The 14,102-nt window shown below is 33.0% G+C and overlaps 1 long non-coding RNA gene across 1 annotated transcript; it reads right to left on the minus strand.

The window, feature by feature from the left end:
• Positions 1-2,740: 2,740 nt before the first annotated feature.
• On the minus strand, positions 2,741-11,175 carry LOC132734793 (uncharacterized). Its single transcript, XR_009626371.1, has 2 exons — positions 10,763-11,175; positions 2,741-2,854 (listed from the first exon to the last, which is right to left on the minus strand). It is a non-coding gene; the product is annotated as an uncharacterized LOC132734793 (long non-coding RNA).
• Positions 11,176-14,102: the final 2,927 nt, after the last annotated feature.

Here is a 14,102-nt window from a genome sequence, read left to right on the forward strand (position 1 = left end):
TTTTATTCCAAATCAAATTTTATTCTAGTTAAATAAGTCCACTCTAAAGACCAAAAGTTTATATTTGTAAAAAAACCCAAAAAACATAAATGTATATAGGCAGCGATTAGCAGAATGAATAGGAAAATCGTTTATAGCTTCACACAGTGTGTAAGAGATTCATCCGATTGACAATTATTTAAGCAAATGTCTTCAAAAGGGGGCAAATTGAAAATATTTAAGGATTTAACGTTGATTAAATAAAAATAAGGAATAATTCATTCACGTTTGGCTTGGAAACTGAGAATTTTTGTGCCCTTTGCAAAATTTCTGGCAAATGTGAAATCGCAGATGTTCGGAATTAATTTTTGGATAGAATCTAAATATCAAAGAAAAGTGTATGTGTGTATTTTGGTTTATTGTCCTGGCTTTTCGGCATAATAACTATGCAAGAATGAAAACTATAGCAAAATTTTGCCTAGAAAATGTCGAAAATATTCAACAATAATTCATAATTACACTCATTTGTAATTTGAGAAAAACATTAAGATTGCAGCAAAAATAGTTAATCGTTTTGTCGGTAAATTTGCTAATTTCAAATCAACTGTTGATCAAAGATAAAAAATTGTGTTAATACATCCCTATATTTTATCAGTGAATAAAATTAGTTAAGTAATTATTGTCTTCATTGTTTGTTTGTTTTTTTCACACCTCTGTGGATGGCAAATGAAATAATTTAAGTCAAGATATTAACAAAGAATTATAGTTTGATATTAAAATAACATTTGGGACTAAAATTTAAGATTAAAATAAAACTAGAAATGTGTCCATAGGACACGGGTGCCCCCACCACGCCACTGTTCTGTCAATCTTCTTACTAAGTCAAGGGAAATAACTCTACAAATACTGGATAAATCCACAAGCGAAACCCCAGGTGCAAATCTAAAATATGCTGAGCAACCTGCCCATAAGGTTTAATGACTATGTCAAATCCTTTTTGAGAAACTTGCGACTTAAGTTGAAAATTGCAAAAATTTTCTAAGTGAAGGGCAATAACCTTAAAAAATACTAAATAAATCCAGACGAAAATACCTGGTGCACAACTGCACATGCTGATCAATATTCCTGTAAAGTTACATGACTCTAGGTCAAATACTTTTTGAGTTACGTGCGACACATGTTGAAAATTGCCAAATTTTACTAATTCAAGGGCAATAACTCTGAAAATACTAAAAATATCCAGACGAAAATACCCAGGTGCACAACTACACATGCTGATCAACATTCCTGTAAAGTTTCATGACTCTAGGTCAAACACTTTTTGAGTTATGTGCGACACAAGTTGAAAATTGCAAAATTTTACTAAGTCGAGGGCAGTAACTCTGAAAATACTAAATATCCAGACGAAAATACCCAGGTGCACAACTACACATGCTGATCAACATTCCTGTAAAGTTTCATGACTCTAGGTCAAATACTTTTTGAGTTACGTGCGACACAAGTTGAAAATTGCAAAATTTTACTAAGTCAAGGGCAATAACTCTAAAAATACTAAAAATATCCAGACGAAAATACCCAGGTGCACAACTACACATGCTGATCAACATTCCTGTAAAGTTTCATGACTCTAGGTCAAATACTTTTTGAGTTACGTGCGACACAAAAGTGAACGGATTGACGGACGGACGGAAGGACGGACAAGGGTAAATCTAAATGCCCGCCACTAACGTGGGGGCACAAAAATCAAAATAAAGAAATCAAAATAAACAAATAAATTATATATTAGGAAGAAAATTGGGAATCTGAAACTCTGATCCAGATCTTTAGAAATTGATACAAGAGGGCCATAATGGCCCTAATCACTCACCTGAGTCAGAATACTTGTTGATTTGGGTTAAAAGATTGTATGCATGTAAGGAAAATCAATGACCACTGGGCCAGGTCAATTTTGACCTCAGTGCTTTTATTTGAACAAAGTTAGAAGATGTTTCATGCTTAATATCGAAGCTCTAGCTCATTGGGTTTTTTTGAAAGAAGATTTTTAAAATTTTTACTAAGTATATAAATTTAAGGAAAATCAATAGCCACCTGGGGCGGACCGATTTAATCCTAGGGCTTTTATGTAGACACTCTAGCTCTTTGGGTTTTTTAAAAGAAGATTAGTTTTAGTTTAACTATATATAAACATGTACATATAAGGAAAATCAATGGTCAAAAGGGGCGGCTTAATTTGACCCCAGGGCTTCCATTTCAACAAACTTGGTAGTCACCCATTACAAATGGTTCATGCTTTATATCTAATCTCTAACTCTTTGGGTTCTTTAAGAAGAAGGTTTTTTTAAAGTTTTTAATTAATATTTACATATAAGGAAAATCAATGACTCCATCAGTGACAAAAATAACAGAAAAAAAAAATTTTGTTAGTTTGATTTGTCTGTTTGGATTTTTACAGCACGTCAACACATAACTGGCCATCGTTCCGAATGCTAAAATAGGATTAAAATGTTATGCGAGTATTTGTAATTTCTAAATTAATAGAAGCATGCATAACACCATGATCCCAAATTATAATATACATTTAAATGTTTTTAATTGCATAACTGTCAATGTGAATATATCAATATATCGTCAATATTTGTCTCTCGATATATTGATACAAAATTTTCCATCATTGACAGCCCTAGTAAGTTATACATTTTATGTGCAATATCAAGTATTTACCATAAGATTTTCCCGTTGGACTTCAAGAAGAACCCGAATCCTGTTGAAAGTTCCTTTTCTCTGTGGATCCCTTCACTAGCTTTAATGATTTCCCCTTTGTAAACTAAAAGGAATACCCTTTTCTTCTATTTATTTCTGTCACAACAGTCCCAGCCTGAAATGGAAAATGTATTTTAGAGACAAACAGGCCTAGGCAATCTAATCTAATGTTAAAAAATGTTTCAAATGTATCATGTCCAAACAACAAATAAAGCAATCCTGGCAAGTACAATATCTCCCTGTGCATGCGGGAATGTTGAAAAGGTTATGCATACAGTTACTTAAAAGCAAATCAACAAATATATTTGTGCAATGATAATGAGATTTAATACTCTACACTCATAGCCACAACTAACGCCACACTTTTTGTCCAATAAACAATACTGTGCATTTAATTAAGATATGATCATTTCTGGTTATGACTTATTTATAGTTTCCTGGACTCAGGGTGGTTAGAGTTAAGTTAAACCATTGTCCTTCACTTTTGACCTTGGCCCTAAACCAGCACAGTTGAAACATTATTTTTCATGCTTTGCATATTTCAGGGTTTTTTCTCCCTATTTTTTTCGAGGAGGCCTTAGCTTCTTACTTTTGGGAAAATTGTTGGTAAAACATTAATTTTTGGGAAGTTATTTTGTTGATATTTAGTTGGAATTTGTTCCAAACTGTGCATCAATTGGCATATTTAAATTCAAAATTGTTGTCAGACATATTTTCAATCATGATTGTACCGAAACAGACTGTATGTACACTCTCTCTAGATATGTTTAAATCTGACCCAATGGTAGAACTACTTTCACTCTGTATTGTTTCCTACAGATAATAGCCGATGACGTTCTGATTGCTGGGATGTAAGCATTTTTGTGCAACACAGATTAACAGTAAATAAATGATTTGTACCACAACCGGATCTTGTGAGAAGATCTCAACATCAGTTCCTTACAAACAGGCGGAGTAACCCATAAAACTTTTAAAGACAGCTTGCATTTAATCTGTGGGGTGATAAAAACATTTGAATCATAGTAAGAAACTAGTTTGTCTTTGCTTGTTTATGCATCCATAACATGCTTTGTTAAATATATGCACATATATTGCTGTGCTCTTTGATTTGTGTTTTGTTTTTGTCAACACACTCCGATTACACAAGCAAATTTATGCCTAAAATTGCTTTACTTCACTTTAACTCACATCTGAATCTTAACTTTATTGTCTTTACCTCATGTTACCGGACAGACACTTGTATACATATCTTTGAATATTGATAAAAATTAGTAAATAATGGAGGCGAACTTTCTGATACTGTACCCGTCTTGCTAAAACAGTTTTAATGATCTGTACCCTTCTTGTGTTTACACTGAACCATTGTTTGTTTGTTTGTTTGTTTCATTTTACGCCTTTTTCTAACAGTATTTCAGTCATATAGGCGGGTAGTTTCCTAACCACACTGAACCATAACTTTGGAGTTATTGTTGAGGATTTTTATTGTTTTTTGTCATAATTTCCTTATTTTATCATGCAGAAAATGAAGTTATTGTCTCTCTCACAAGAGCATGACACATCTGTTAGATTTATATAAAGTAACCAATACTGCACAATGTATGAATGGAGCTTCATCATGTTTTCACTGTCTATGGAAATACCAGCATGAAGAAGCTAGCGGTTCAGTAATGAATAAGAAAAAATAACAAATTATGTATCTCATCTCCATTTACCATTCATTTTTCTATGGAAAGATATAAAGCTAAGCTATATCAAAAGTACTATAAATGTTTCTACAATTAATTATATAATGTCACATATCAATCCTCCTGGAAAAATCATTAGATGGATTTTTGGCAGATTACTTATTTCAACATGTTGAAAAGTGTTTCACCTACAGTTGAATTCATTATGCTTTTTAAAGCACGGTTTTATATTCTCAGAAATGCCTTGACTTTTATTTCTGACAGGTATGACTAGGATCACTCTTAGTAACTCATTTCAAGGAGTTTCTTGAATACTGTTGTTGAATGTGTAAAAGGTAGTTTCCACTCTTTCAAGTTTATTTCCACTTATTTTTAAAAAAAATAAATTCTTGCCAGTGTTTACAATTTAAAAATGTAACTTAAAGTTTTCCTTTCCCATCCAAGTGTGTAATTATAGTGTGTGAACGGGTGAAGATCAAAATATGTTTTTCATTTTGCCATAATCCCTTTTAATTTAATAATTAACTCTGCATAAACAATAAATAACATACAGATCCGAATGAAATTTCTGTAAATGTCCATTAGAATTTACGTATAACGCTTAGTTTATAAAAAGAGTGGGCAGTCTTTTTAAATTTAAGGCATATTTATAATTTTATCCTTAACTTTTCCCAATATCAACTGTTGGTCAAACACCATTCTGACAGTCAATCTTTTGAAATATAAAGTCAATTCAGTTCAATTTGATTATGAAAATATGAGCATAATGTCACTTTAAAAAGTTTATCATTGGCTATAGTTATCTTAAGACAAAATATACATATAAATCCAGTTCCTTTCTGTAAATTGTCATATACATGCATGTATTTCAGATGGATTTTGATGAATCATTTGAAGAAAGGGTCTTGACAGTAGCTTAGTGTAACAAAAACTCAAAGCGCACCCATGAAAACACAAAATAGATGTTGGATCTGTGAAATAAGTGTTGACACCAAGTTTAATCATAAATGTTTTCTCCATTAAATCTTTAAAAATAATCACAAGTCAGGGTACAGATAAAATTGGAAAACTCACAAGTAGGGCTCACAATCACAAGCAAGTAACATTCAGTTTACAGAAATGACCACAATGGTAAAACTTTAAATTTAATGTTCAAAATACATCAATATTTTTTGCAGAAGACTAAATTTTCGTTCGTATTTGATAACTTTATTAGTTCGATATCACAACCACTTTAATATTTAACTCAATCAGCCTTGAAATAAGATGGATATTTGTTCATGTTCAGTGTTGATCACCTGAGAATTGTTTGTGAGTTTTCGATTATTTTATAGCTTTAATTCTAACATTTATATGTTGCATTACTTAGACGTTTAATAAAGTTTCTCTTCTACATTATACAAATAGATTTACTGACCTTACGTCCATAAGTATCAACATAAATACCAATATATTAAACAAGTTAAACGGCAGTAAATGGCTGACACTGACATCTTCTCACAAGATCTGGTTGGGGTTCAAATCGTTTATATACTGTGAGATTAAAAACCCGAAAATATTAAAACACCACAAAGAAATAAAAACTCATCTTTTTGTACAGACCCATAGACAAATCGGGTATGATTAGAAGAGGGTCATTTCTTTGTAAAAATTATAGAAAATACGACAATCTGTGATCAAGTATGATACTCTCCCAGAGCAAAACCAGTGTTGACAACTTTAAAATTGCCAATGTTCCAATCTAGGTGCTTATGTTACACAATTCTCTTTAAACTTAACCTTGTTGAAACTGCATTAAACATTGAAATGTCCATGAATCTTGCCTTTAGTCTTTTAACTATTTTTTCATGTGAATAAAACATAAAGAAAACTTTTTTTCTTTATTTTGCACCTACATACTATGGGCCTGTGAAAATATCTCCAGGCCTATAACTTAGCCTAGGTTGAAGGCCCAAATGGCCTATGATCTAAAAAAGTTATTTTGCAGACTTCATTCATTCTAGGGATTTAGAAGTTATAAAGGGGATACAAAATATATGGCTGAATCTTTTAAGACGGGGAAGTCAAAGGCAGGGTTGGCTATAGACTAAGGCAGGGTTGGCTATAGACTACATGCGTATATTTAAGAGAAAATCAAAAAAAAAAATTAAATAATATTCAGAATCCTATACTTATCAATGAAATTTTCAGTGTCAGTTTTAGTGGAGTGCTGCCAATTTCAATGTAACACAATGATAATTGGTGGGGTATTCCGATAACGGAACAAATCTCAACTTTTCGGATTCATAATAATAGTTGAATGTTCCGAGTGAAATAGAAAGAGGTACATAAAAAACCGCATGACACCTTTAAAAACGGAAAAATGAAGAGATTGTTTTTACCCACTCCCCGGTTCATACAATCATGTACGCTTTGCCTATATAATTTCATATTATAAGACACCACTGGTGACCATGACCTTGAACTGACCTGTTTGTGTCATGGTTTATGCACATTGTCTTGGTTGAACATTTGAGAAAAGGTTTAAGAAATTACTTTCAGAGGTTTGAAAACAGTATGGGGTGGACACAAAATAAAAAGGTTCAAACATTTTAACACCACTGGTGACCTGGACCTTGAGCTGGCCAAGTTAGAACATGGGTTTGCTTACCAACTTGAGGGGATGAACATTTCATCAAAGTTTATTAAATTCATTCCAGGCATTTAGAAGATATAAACCAGACATTAAATCTATGATTAAAATCTTCAAACACCACTGGTGACCTTGAAATTCCTTCCGGTTGAAAAAGTTATGGAGCCAACACGAAATATGCATGCATGAACGCAAGGTCTTTATGGAGACCATTCCCATGTTTCCTACAGGGTTTTTTTGACACTGATTGTCTGAGCCTTTCCCTTGATAAATTACCAAGTTTTTTCCCCAAACATTCTATTTTCCCTTTGAACTTCTAAGGGATTAAATACTTAAAATGTAAAAAAATATGAAGTTCTTCCATTTCAGCAAATAAAACCTACCAATTGTAATATGAATGCAGGAAACTAGTGTCTGAACATGGGGACGGCCATTTTTTCTTGGCTATGTTCCGTAATGAATGGTACTTTTTCTGGAAATCAAATGCTATCAAAATATCATCATTTTCCTGGTTATTTTTTAGTAAAGAAAGATCTTTGAATTTGTATTTCTAATTTTGAAAATGACTTGATTGATGCAAGTGTGTCACAGATATACTATTATACCTACATGTATTCTGTATTCAATTTCATACAAAAGGCCATTAGAGACCTGGAAGTGAGATCATTCACCACAATATAATACATATCAACATGTTGTACTGCAAAACATGAAATAATACTTTGCATAATGATAAAGTATTTAAGGTGAAAAATATATTGCTGTGACTATTATGTAGTTTAGTATAAATTGTATCAGGCTGGTGAAAATGCCCGATCGGGCTTATATGACATTAAAAAATCACATTTCAAAAAAGTAATATAACATGTTAATTTCTTTTAAGCTTTGTTTGTTTAATGAGAATAATATTTGACATTAAACAGGAAGAAAAATAATTGGCTACTGTCACTTTTGTGAGAATTATTTCCCCTTTTTCATGTTTTTGTAACACCTAATTTTTGAAGTCCTTAAAAATTATGTTACATAATTATGCAAAATGTAACACAAAAGAAAAATTATGTTACATAATTATGCAAAATGTAACACAAAAGAGTTTAAATATCTTCTTTATGCTCTTAGTCATTTTGCAAACTTCTGTCTGCTTACGTTTCATTTAATTTTCAGTGAAAACTTCAAAGTATAATGTTCAGTGTCAAAGAATTTTCGAAATAAAAATGCCAGAACCTGGAAATATTAATTAAATTTATATACTATTAAAGGTCTTGGCACAATAATCTAGGGCAAAATGTAGCTGATAATCACTTTTCTATACAGAATTTAACATACAACATAATTTTTATGAATTTCAAATATTTTGTTTGAAAAAGAGAAATAATTCTAAGAAAATAAAAGATAACCAAAATATTTGTATCTTGATTTGTATCATATATAAAGGCTTAATAAACACAACAAATTGGACAGAAACAATTATTAATTTATTATTTTCCTAGAAATATAGTATTTTATGTCATAAGTCCGATTGGGCATTTTCACCAGCCTGTGTATGACTGTTTATATTTTAATTTCCCCAAATTGTGTTGTTTTTTTTTTCATTTATTTTTCCCTCCCCACCATCTTTCCCTTTTCCTAAAAAGAACCCTGTCCTTCAGCTATTCGACAGGGGATAAACACCTTTTAAATCTGTTTCATAACAAGAATGTATAATAATTATTGTATAGTCTATATTATGATAAATTTTATCTTTTTCTTTAAATATTTCTTCTCTAGAACCAGAGGGGTATTTTAGCTTCTTGACTTATTCCTCGGCTCTGATTGAAGGACTTTCTTTCATGTTACCAACTGTAAAACTAAAGAATTTTCCTGGGAAACAATTAGCAAAATCTGATGTTCATTTAGACCCAGAAATTTGGTTACTGGGTAATGTAAACTGCAAGTTACCAAGCAACCACACATTAGATCATGGAAGTTATAGTTCTTTTATTTGGTTACAAAATTTCATATTTTTTCAATAACCAGTGTTTTTCCTTTACTGTATATATTGGTAAAAAGTCAACTCAGCCTTATACTAACTCAGCATGTGTCAACTCTGCCAACTTTTGAATAAAAAAACATATTAAGTTGTTCTAATTACTTGCATGTTATCAAGACAAACTGTTTTAAATGAAAAATAAGAGATATCTGGTATATTATTAAAGAATTATACATTGTATTTCTGCAAAATTAATGCATATTAAGAAGAAATTTGTTATGTTTACAGTATTCTTGCAGATTCTTCAAAAGTTACTGTTATACAAATGTGTTCCATTTGATAGTTTTTGTAAAAAAAATCAATAAAATATGACATAAAAAGTTATTTATTTATTATATAAAATATTTTTAAATGTTTGTTGTAAATCGTTTGTATCATATTATTATAAAACAGCATGTAATACAATTACTAATATGCAATGTATTTTTTCAATGTCCCAAGGATTAGTTGTAATAGGTTTTTATTAACCAAGTCATTGAAAATTTCTTCGTTACCAAAAATGCAATTATAATTTAAGAAAACATCTTTCGACGTTTGTAAAAAGTCCAGGTTCCAATAATAAAGACTTGGAGTGATTTAACAACGAGGCCCCTTAGTATGTTTTAGGGCCAAGCTGAAACTGATTCTATATATCTAATAGATCTACCGGATAACTGCACTGTTCCCAAAAGAAAATAGACAGCAAATTTCCCGATTCATTACTGATAAATTCCAAAAATAACACTGAAAATTTCCTCAAAAATCAGCAAATTTTAAGGTAAACAAAAATAGTAATGGATGCTAACATGTTGAAAGTGATATACAATAAAACCAAGTATAACCACAAGAGTAACATTCATACTCGGACTCTCGGGCTTTGGGTCTATCTTTTGGTTAACAAATAAGTCAAATAAAGCATTAATTTATATTTCTGCATCGACTGACACAAAATTTATGAAAATCAACTTAAAAGTCAAAACTGTCAACAACTGTTATAGTTTATGGAACAGGACTACAGTGGCTGTTTTCAAGCCTAGCTAGCGAGTTACGTTCCTTCTCTATATCAACTTAAAAAAAATAATTACTCATTGTATGTATTGTGAACATCAAATAATATGCCGAAAGCCCATACTGAAAATCTTAAGCTAGGATAATTGTATCCTTGGGTGGCCCAAGTACGTATATTGACGTACCTGGGTGGCTGTGATTCAACACAACAGTCAAGCTTTCTTTGTTGATCAGTAAAAATTACTTTATTAGTTGAAAAAATCAATTATTTGTATTCTAATCAAACATTTAACAAGCCCCTGAGACGTAAACAGTGAAGGTGTTGACTCGGACTGGCCCTGTCAAAGGGAGGAATTTAGGTCAACCGACAATATATCGATCTTGTTTTAATTCAATCTACTTTTTTCTGTAAATCAAATAATATAAGATGATATAATACATTTTAAATTCAGTCACTGTTTATATTGTAAACCAATGTTGTTTTTATTTATTGTAGTCAAGGTTTTTTTCATCGAATCATTTTATGTGCCAAACTAACAGTTTTATCTGCTGTTTATGTCCGTTTGAAATTATTTCAAAACATGGTGCATGACATACATATTCAATTAACACATAATATTAGTTTTATGACACATGTTTCCAAATCTGATGCACCTGATAAACTTCCATAAAATGACAAATTTACCATACCTCGCTGAAGTGTTCTGGCACGTCTAGCGTCAGCCATTTTGTCACAATCCGGATATGAAACGGGGATTACATGCGCATGCGCAAATAGGATATTTGCGCATGCGCGTGTGTAACCCCCGTTTCACGGGCTGGGAAAACAAAAATCGAATTTCACTGGCGGGTGTGTGCTACACATTCCGACCACACACAACGGTACTACATCGATATTCCGAGGTTTACCTAGAATTTTCACAGAATGACCCTGATAGTATTTCTACGCGTTTGGCGAGGTTTACATACCGAGGTCATGGGAAAATTACCTCGCTATGTGTGTGTACCACGGTATGTTGGTGTGTTCTTCAACGAACAACCACGGTGGGCATGGAGAACAAACGCACGCACACACACACCAACACACACACACACACACACACACACACACACACACACTTAGATAGATAAAATAATATGTAATGTTTTTCAAGTGCATTGACCTTGATTTGATTGCTAACCATTTCAAACTATTCATATTAATATTGTTTTCAACTGACCCTTTTGTTCCATTGTATTAAAGAATAAACTATTGTTCAACTGCAGTCACGAAACAATAACCCTTTTGATATGTCATATGTACGTATTGTTATTTTCCCTGTGTTTTTGTAATGTAATATTTTATTTAAATAAAAAAAAACATCATCAGGTATATAAAGTTTGAAAAAAGTCGTAAAAATATAAAACACTTTAATTTACTTCTTGACTTTTGGATCTGATTTATTTTGAATTTTGCTCGGCCAGAGTTTCTTACTTGCGTTAAAGGGTACTCAGGCAAATTAATGGCAAAATATAAAACTAATCTTACGTACTCCAACCTTAAAGTCCCAGCTTGAATGTCTTTATAAATTCTATAAATTGTGAGTTTGGAGTTTAAATATACCCATATAAATGTTTGTTGAACGAAATTTAGACGCCGACAGAATCACCGAAAAGTGTTACAAATCATGTGACTTGAATAACTCGGGAAGTTACACTAACATATATCGCGGTTATTGTATGATTGAAACAAGTCTAAATAATTTATTTGACATGTTCTTTAACGTTTCCAGAGTTCACTGTGACAACTATTGTTAAATCTTAACGTTCTAAACTTACCCAGTAGGTCAAGTTAGAAAACAACCATTTAATTTTTTTTATATTAAGTAGAAAAATTTTGTTCCTATGACTGTCTAGTGTATTCATTTTGAGGACATTTACAGGATAATGCATAAAAAAATTCAAAACAAAGAAATGTAAATTTTGCATGTGTCGCCCTTTAATATGTACTTTATTCCTTGAGAAATAATATTTGTTTCGGTCCTTAAAAAAGGCACATCCCTTTTCCTGTTGATTAGGCCGAATAATCCGGATCACATCCTACGAAACTTCCAATATATTCATCCAGGAATATTCAAAGAAAATGTCCTGTAACAAATATGTATACTAAGAGAAATATATAAGCAGTCTTAAATTTTAATATAACAATCCATTGATAATACAATGTGGTGCGAATTCTTTCTTGGGACACAAATCAAACATGTTATGTAGAATATACATGTATATTTATTATGCTCCCCGAAAACTTTCGGGGGAGCATATAGTCGTCGAATGTCCGTCTGTCCGTCCGTCAGTCCGTCCGTCCGTCCGTACGTACGTACGTCCCGAATTCGTGTCCGGCCAATAACTTTGTTATTTAAAGTCGGATTTTACAACTATTTCACAGAAATGATCACCATATTGAGACGACGTGTCGTGCGCAACATTTGGGTCGCTACCGTGAAGGTCAAGGTCACAGCATGACCTTGCAGCAAAATTGTGTCCGGTCCATAACTTCATTATCTGAAGTCGGATTTAAAAGATATTTCAAAGAAATGATCACCATATTGAGACGACGTGTCGCGCGCAACATTTGGGTCGCTACCTTGAAGGTCAAGGGCACAGCATGACCTTGCAGCAAAATTGTGTCCGGTCCATAACTTCATTATCTGAAGTCGGATTTAAAAGATATTTCAAAGAAATGATCACCATATTGAGACGACGTGTCGCGCGCAACATTTGGGTCGCTACCTTGAAGGTCAAGGGCACAGCATGACTATGCAGCAAAATCGTGTCCAGCCAATAACTTTTTTATTTGAAGTTGGATTTTAAAACTTTTTCACAGAAATGATCACCATATTGAGACGACGTGTCGTGCGCAACATTTGGGTAGCTACCTTGAAGGGCAAGGTCACAGCATGACCTTGCAGCAAAATCGTGTCCGGCCCATTACTTTGTCATTTGAAGTCGGATTTTAAAACTTTTTCACAGAAATGATCACCATATTGAGACGACGTGTCGTGCGCAACATTTGGGTCGCTACCTTGAAGGTCAATGTCACAGCATGACCTTGCAGCAAAATCGTGTCCGGTCCATAACTTTGTTATTTGAAGTCGGATTTTAAAAATATTTCACAGAAATGATTACCATATTCAGACGATGTGTCGCGCGCAACATTTGGGTTGCTACCTTGAAGGTCAAGGTCACAGCATGACCTTGCAGCAAAATCGTGTCCAGTCCATAACTTTGTTATTTGAAGTCGGATTTTACAACTAATTCACAGAAATGATCACCATATTGAATCGATGTGTCGCGCGCAACATTTGGGTTGCTACCTTGAAGGTCAAGATCACAGCATGAATTTGCAGCAAAATCGTGTCCGGTCCATAACTTTGTTATTTGGAGTCAGATTTTAAAAATATTTCACAGAAATGAGCACCATATTGAGACGACGTGTCGCGCGCAACATTTGGGTCGTTACCTTGAAAGTCAAGGTCACAGCATGACCTTGCAGCAAAATCGTGTCCTGCACATAACTTCATTATTTGAAGTCAGATTTTAGAACTATTTCACAGAAATAATCACCACAATGAGACATTGTGTCGCGCGCAACATTTGGGTCGCTACCTTGAAGGTCAAGGTCACGGCATGACCTGGTAGCAAATTCGTGCCCGGCCCATAACTTCGTTACTTGAAGTCGGATTTAACAACTATTTCACAGAGATGATCACCATATTGAAATGACGTGTCGCATGCAACATTTGGGTCGCTACCTTGAAGCAAAATCATGTCCTGCGCATAACTTCGTTATTTGAAGTCGGATTTTACAACTATTTCACAAAAATGATCATCATATTGAGACAATGTGACGTGCACAATATTTGGGTTGTTTTTGAACTTTGAACTTTGTCTGTGACATAACTCTGACACAACAAGAGGTATACCTTCCTGTGTCCAAAACCTATTCGGGGAGCATCACCCGGTTCAACCGGCTCTTGTTGACAATGTGTTG

Source organism: Ruditapes philippinarum, unplaced genomic scaffold (assembly GCF_026571515.1).
Source record: "Ruditapes philippinarum isolate M1 unplaced genomic scaffold, ASM2657151v2 ctg4860_1_1_1_1, whole genome shotgun sequence".
In the NCBI taxonomy this organism is placed as follows: Eukaryota; Metazoa; Mollusca; class Bivalvia; order Venerida; family Veneridae; genus Ruditapes; species Ruditapes philippinarum.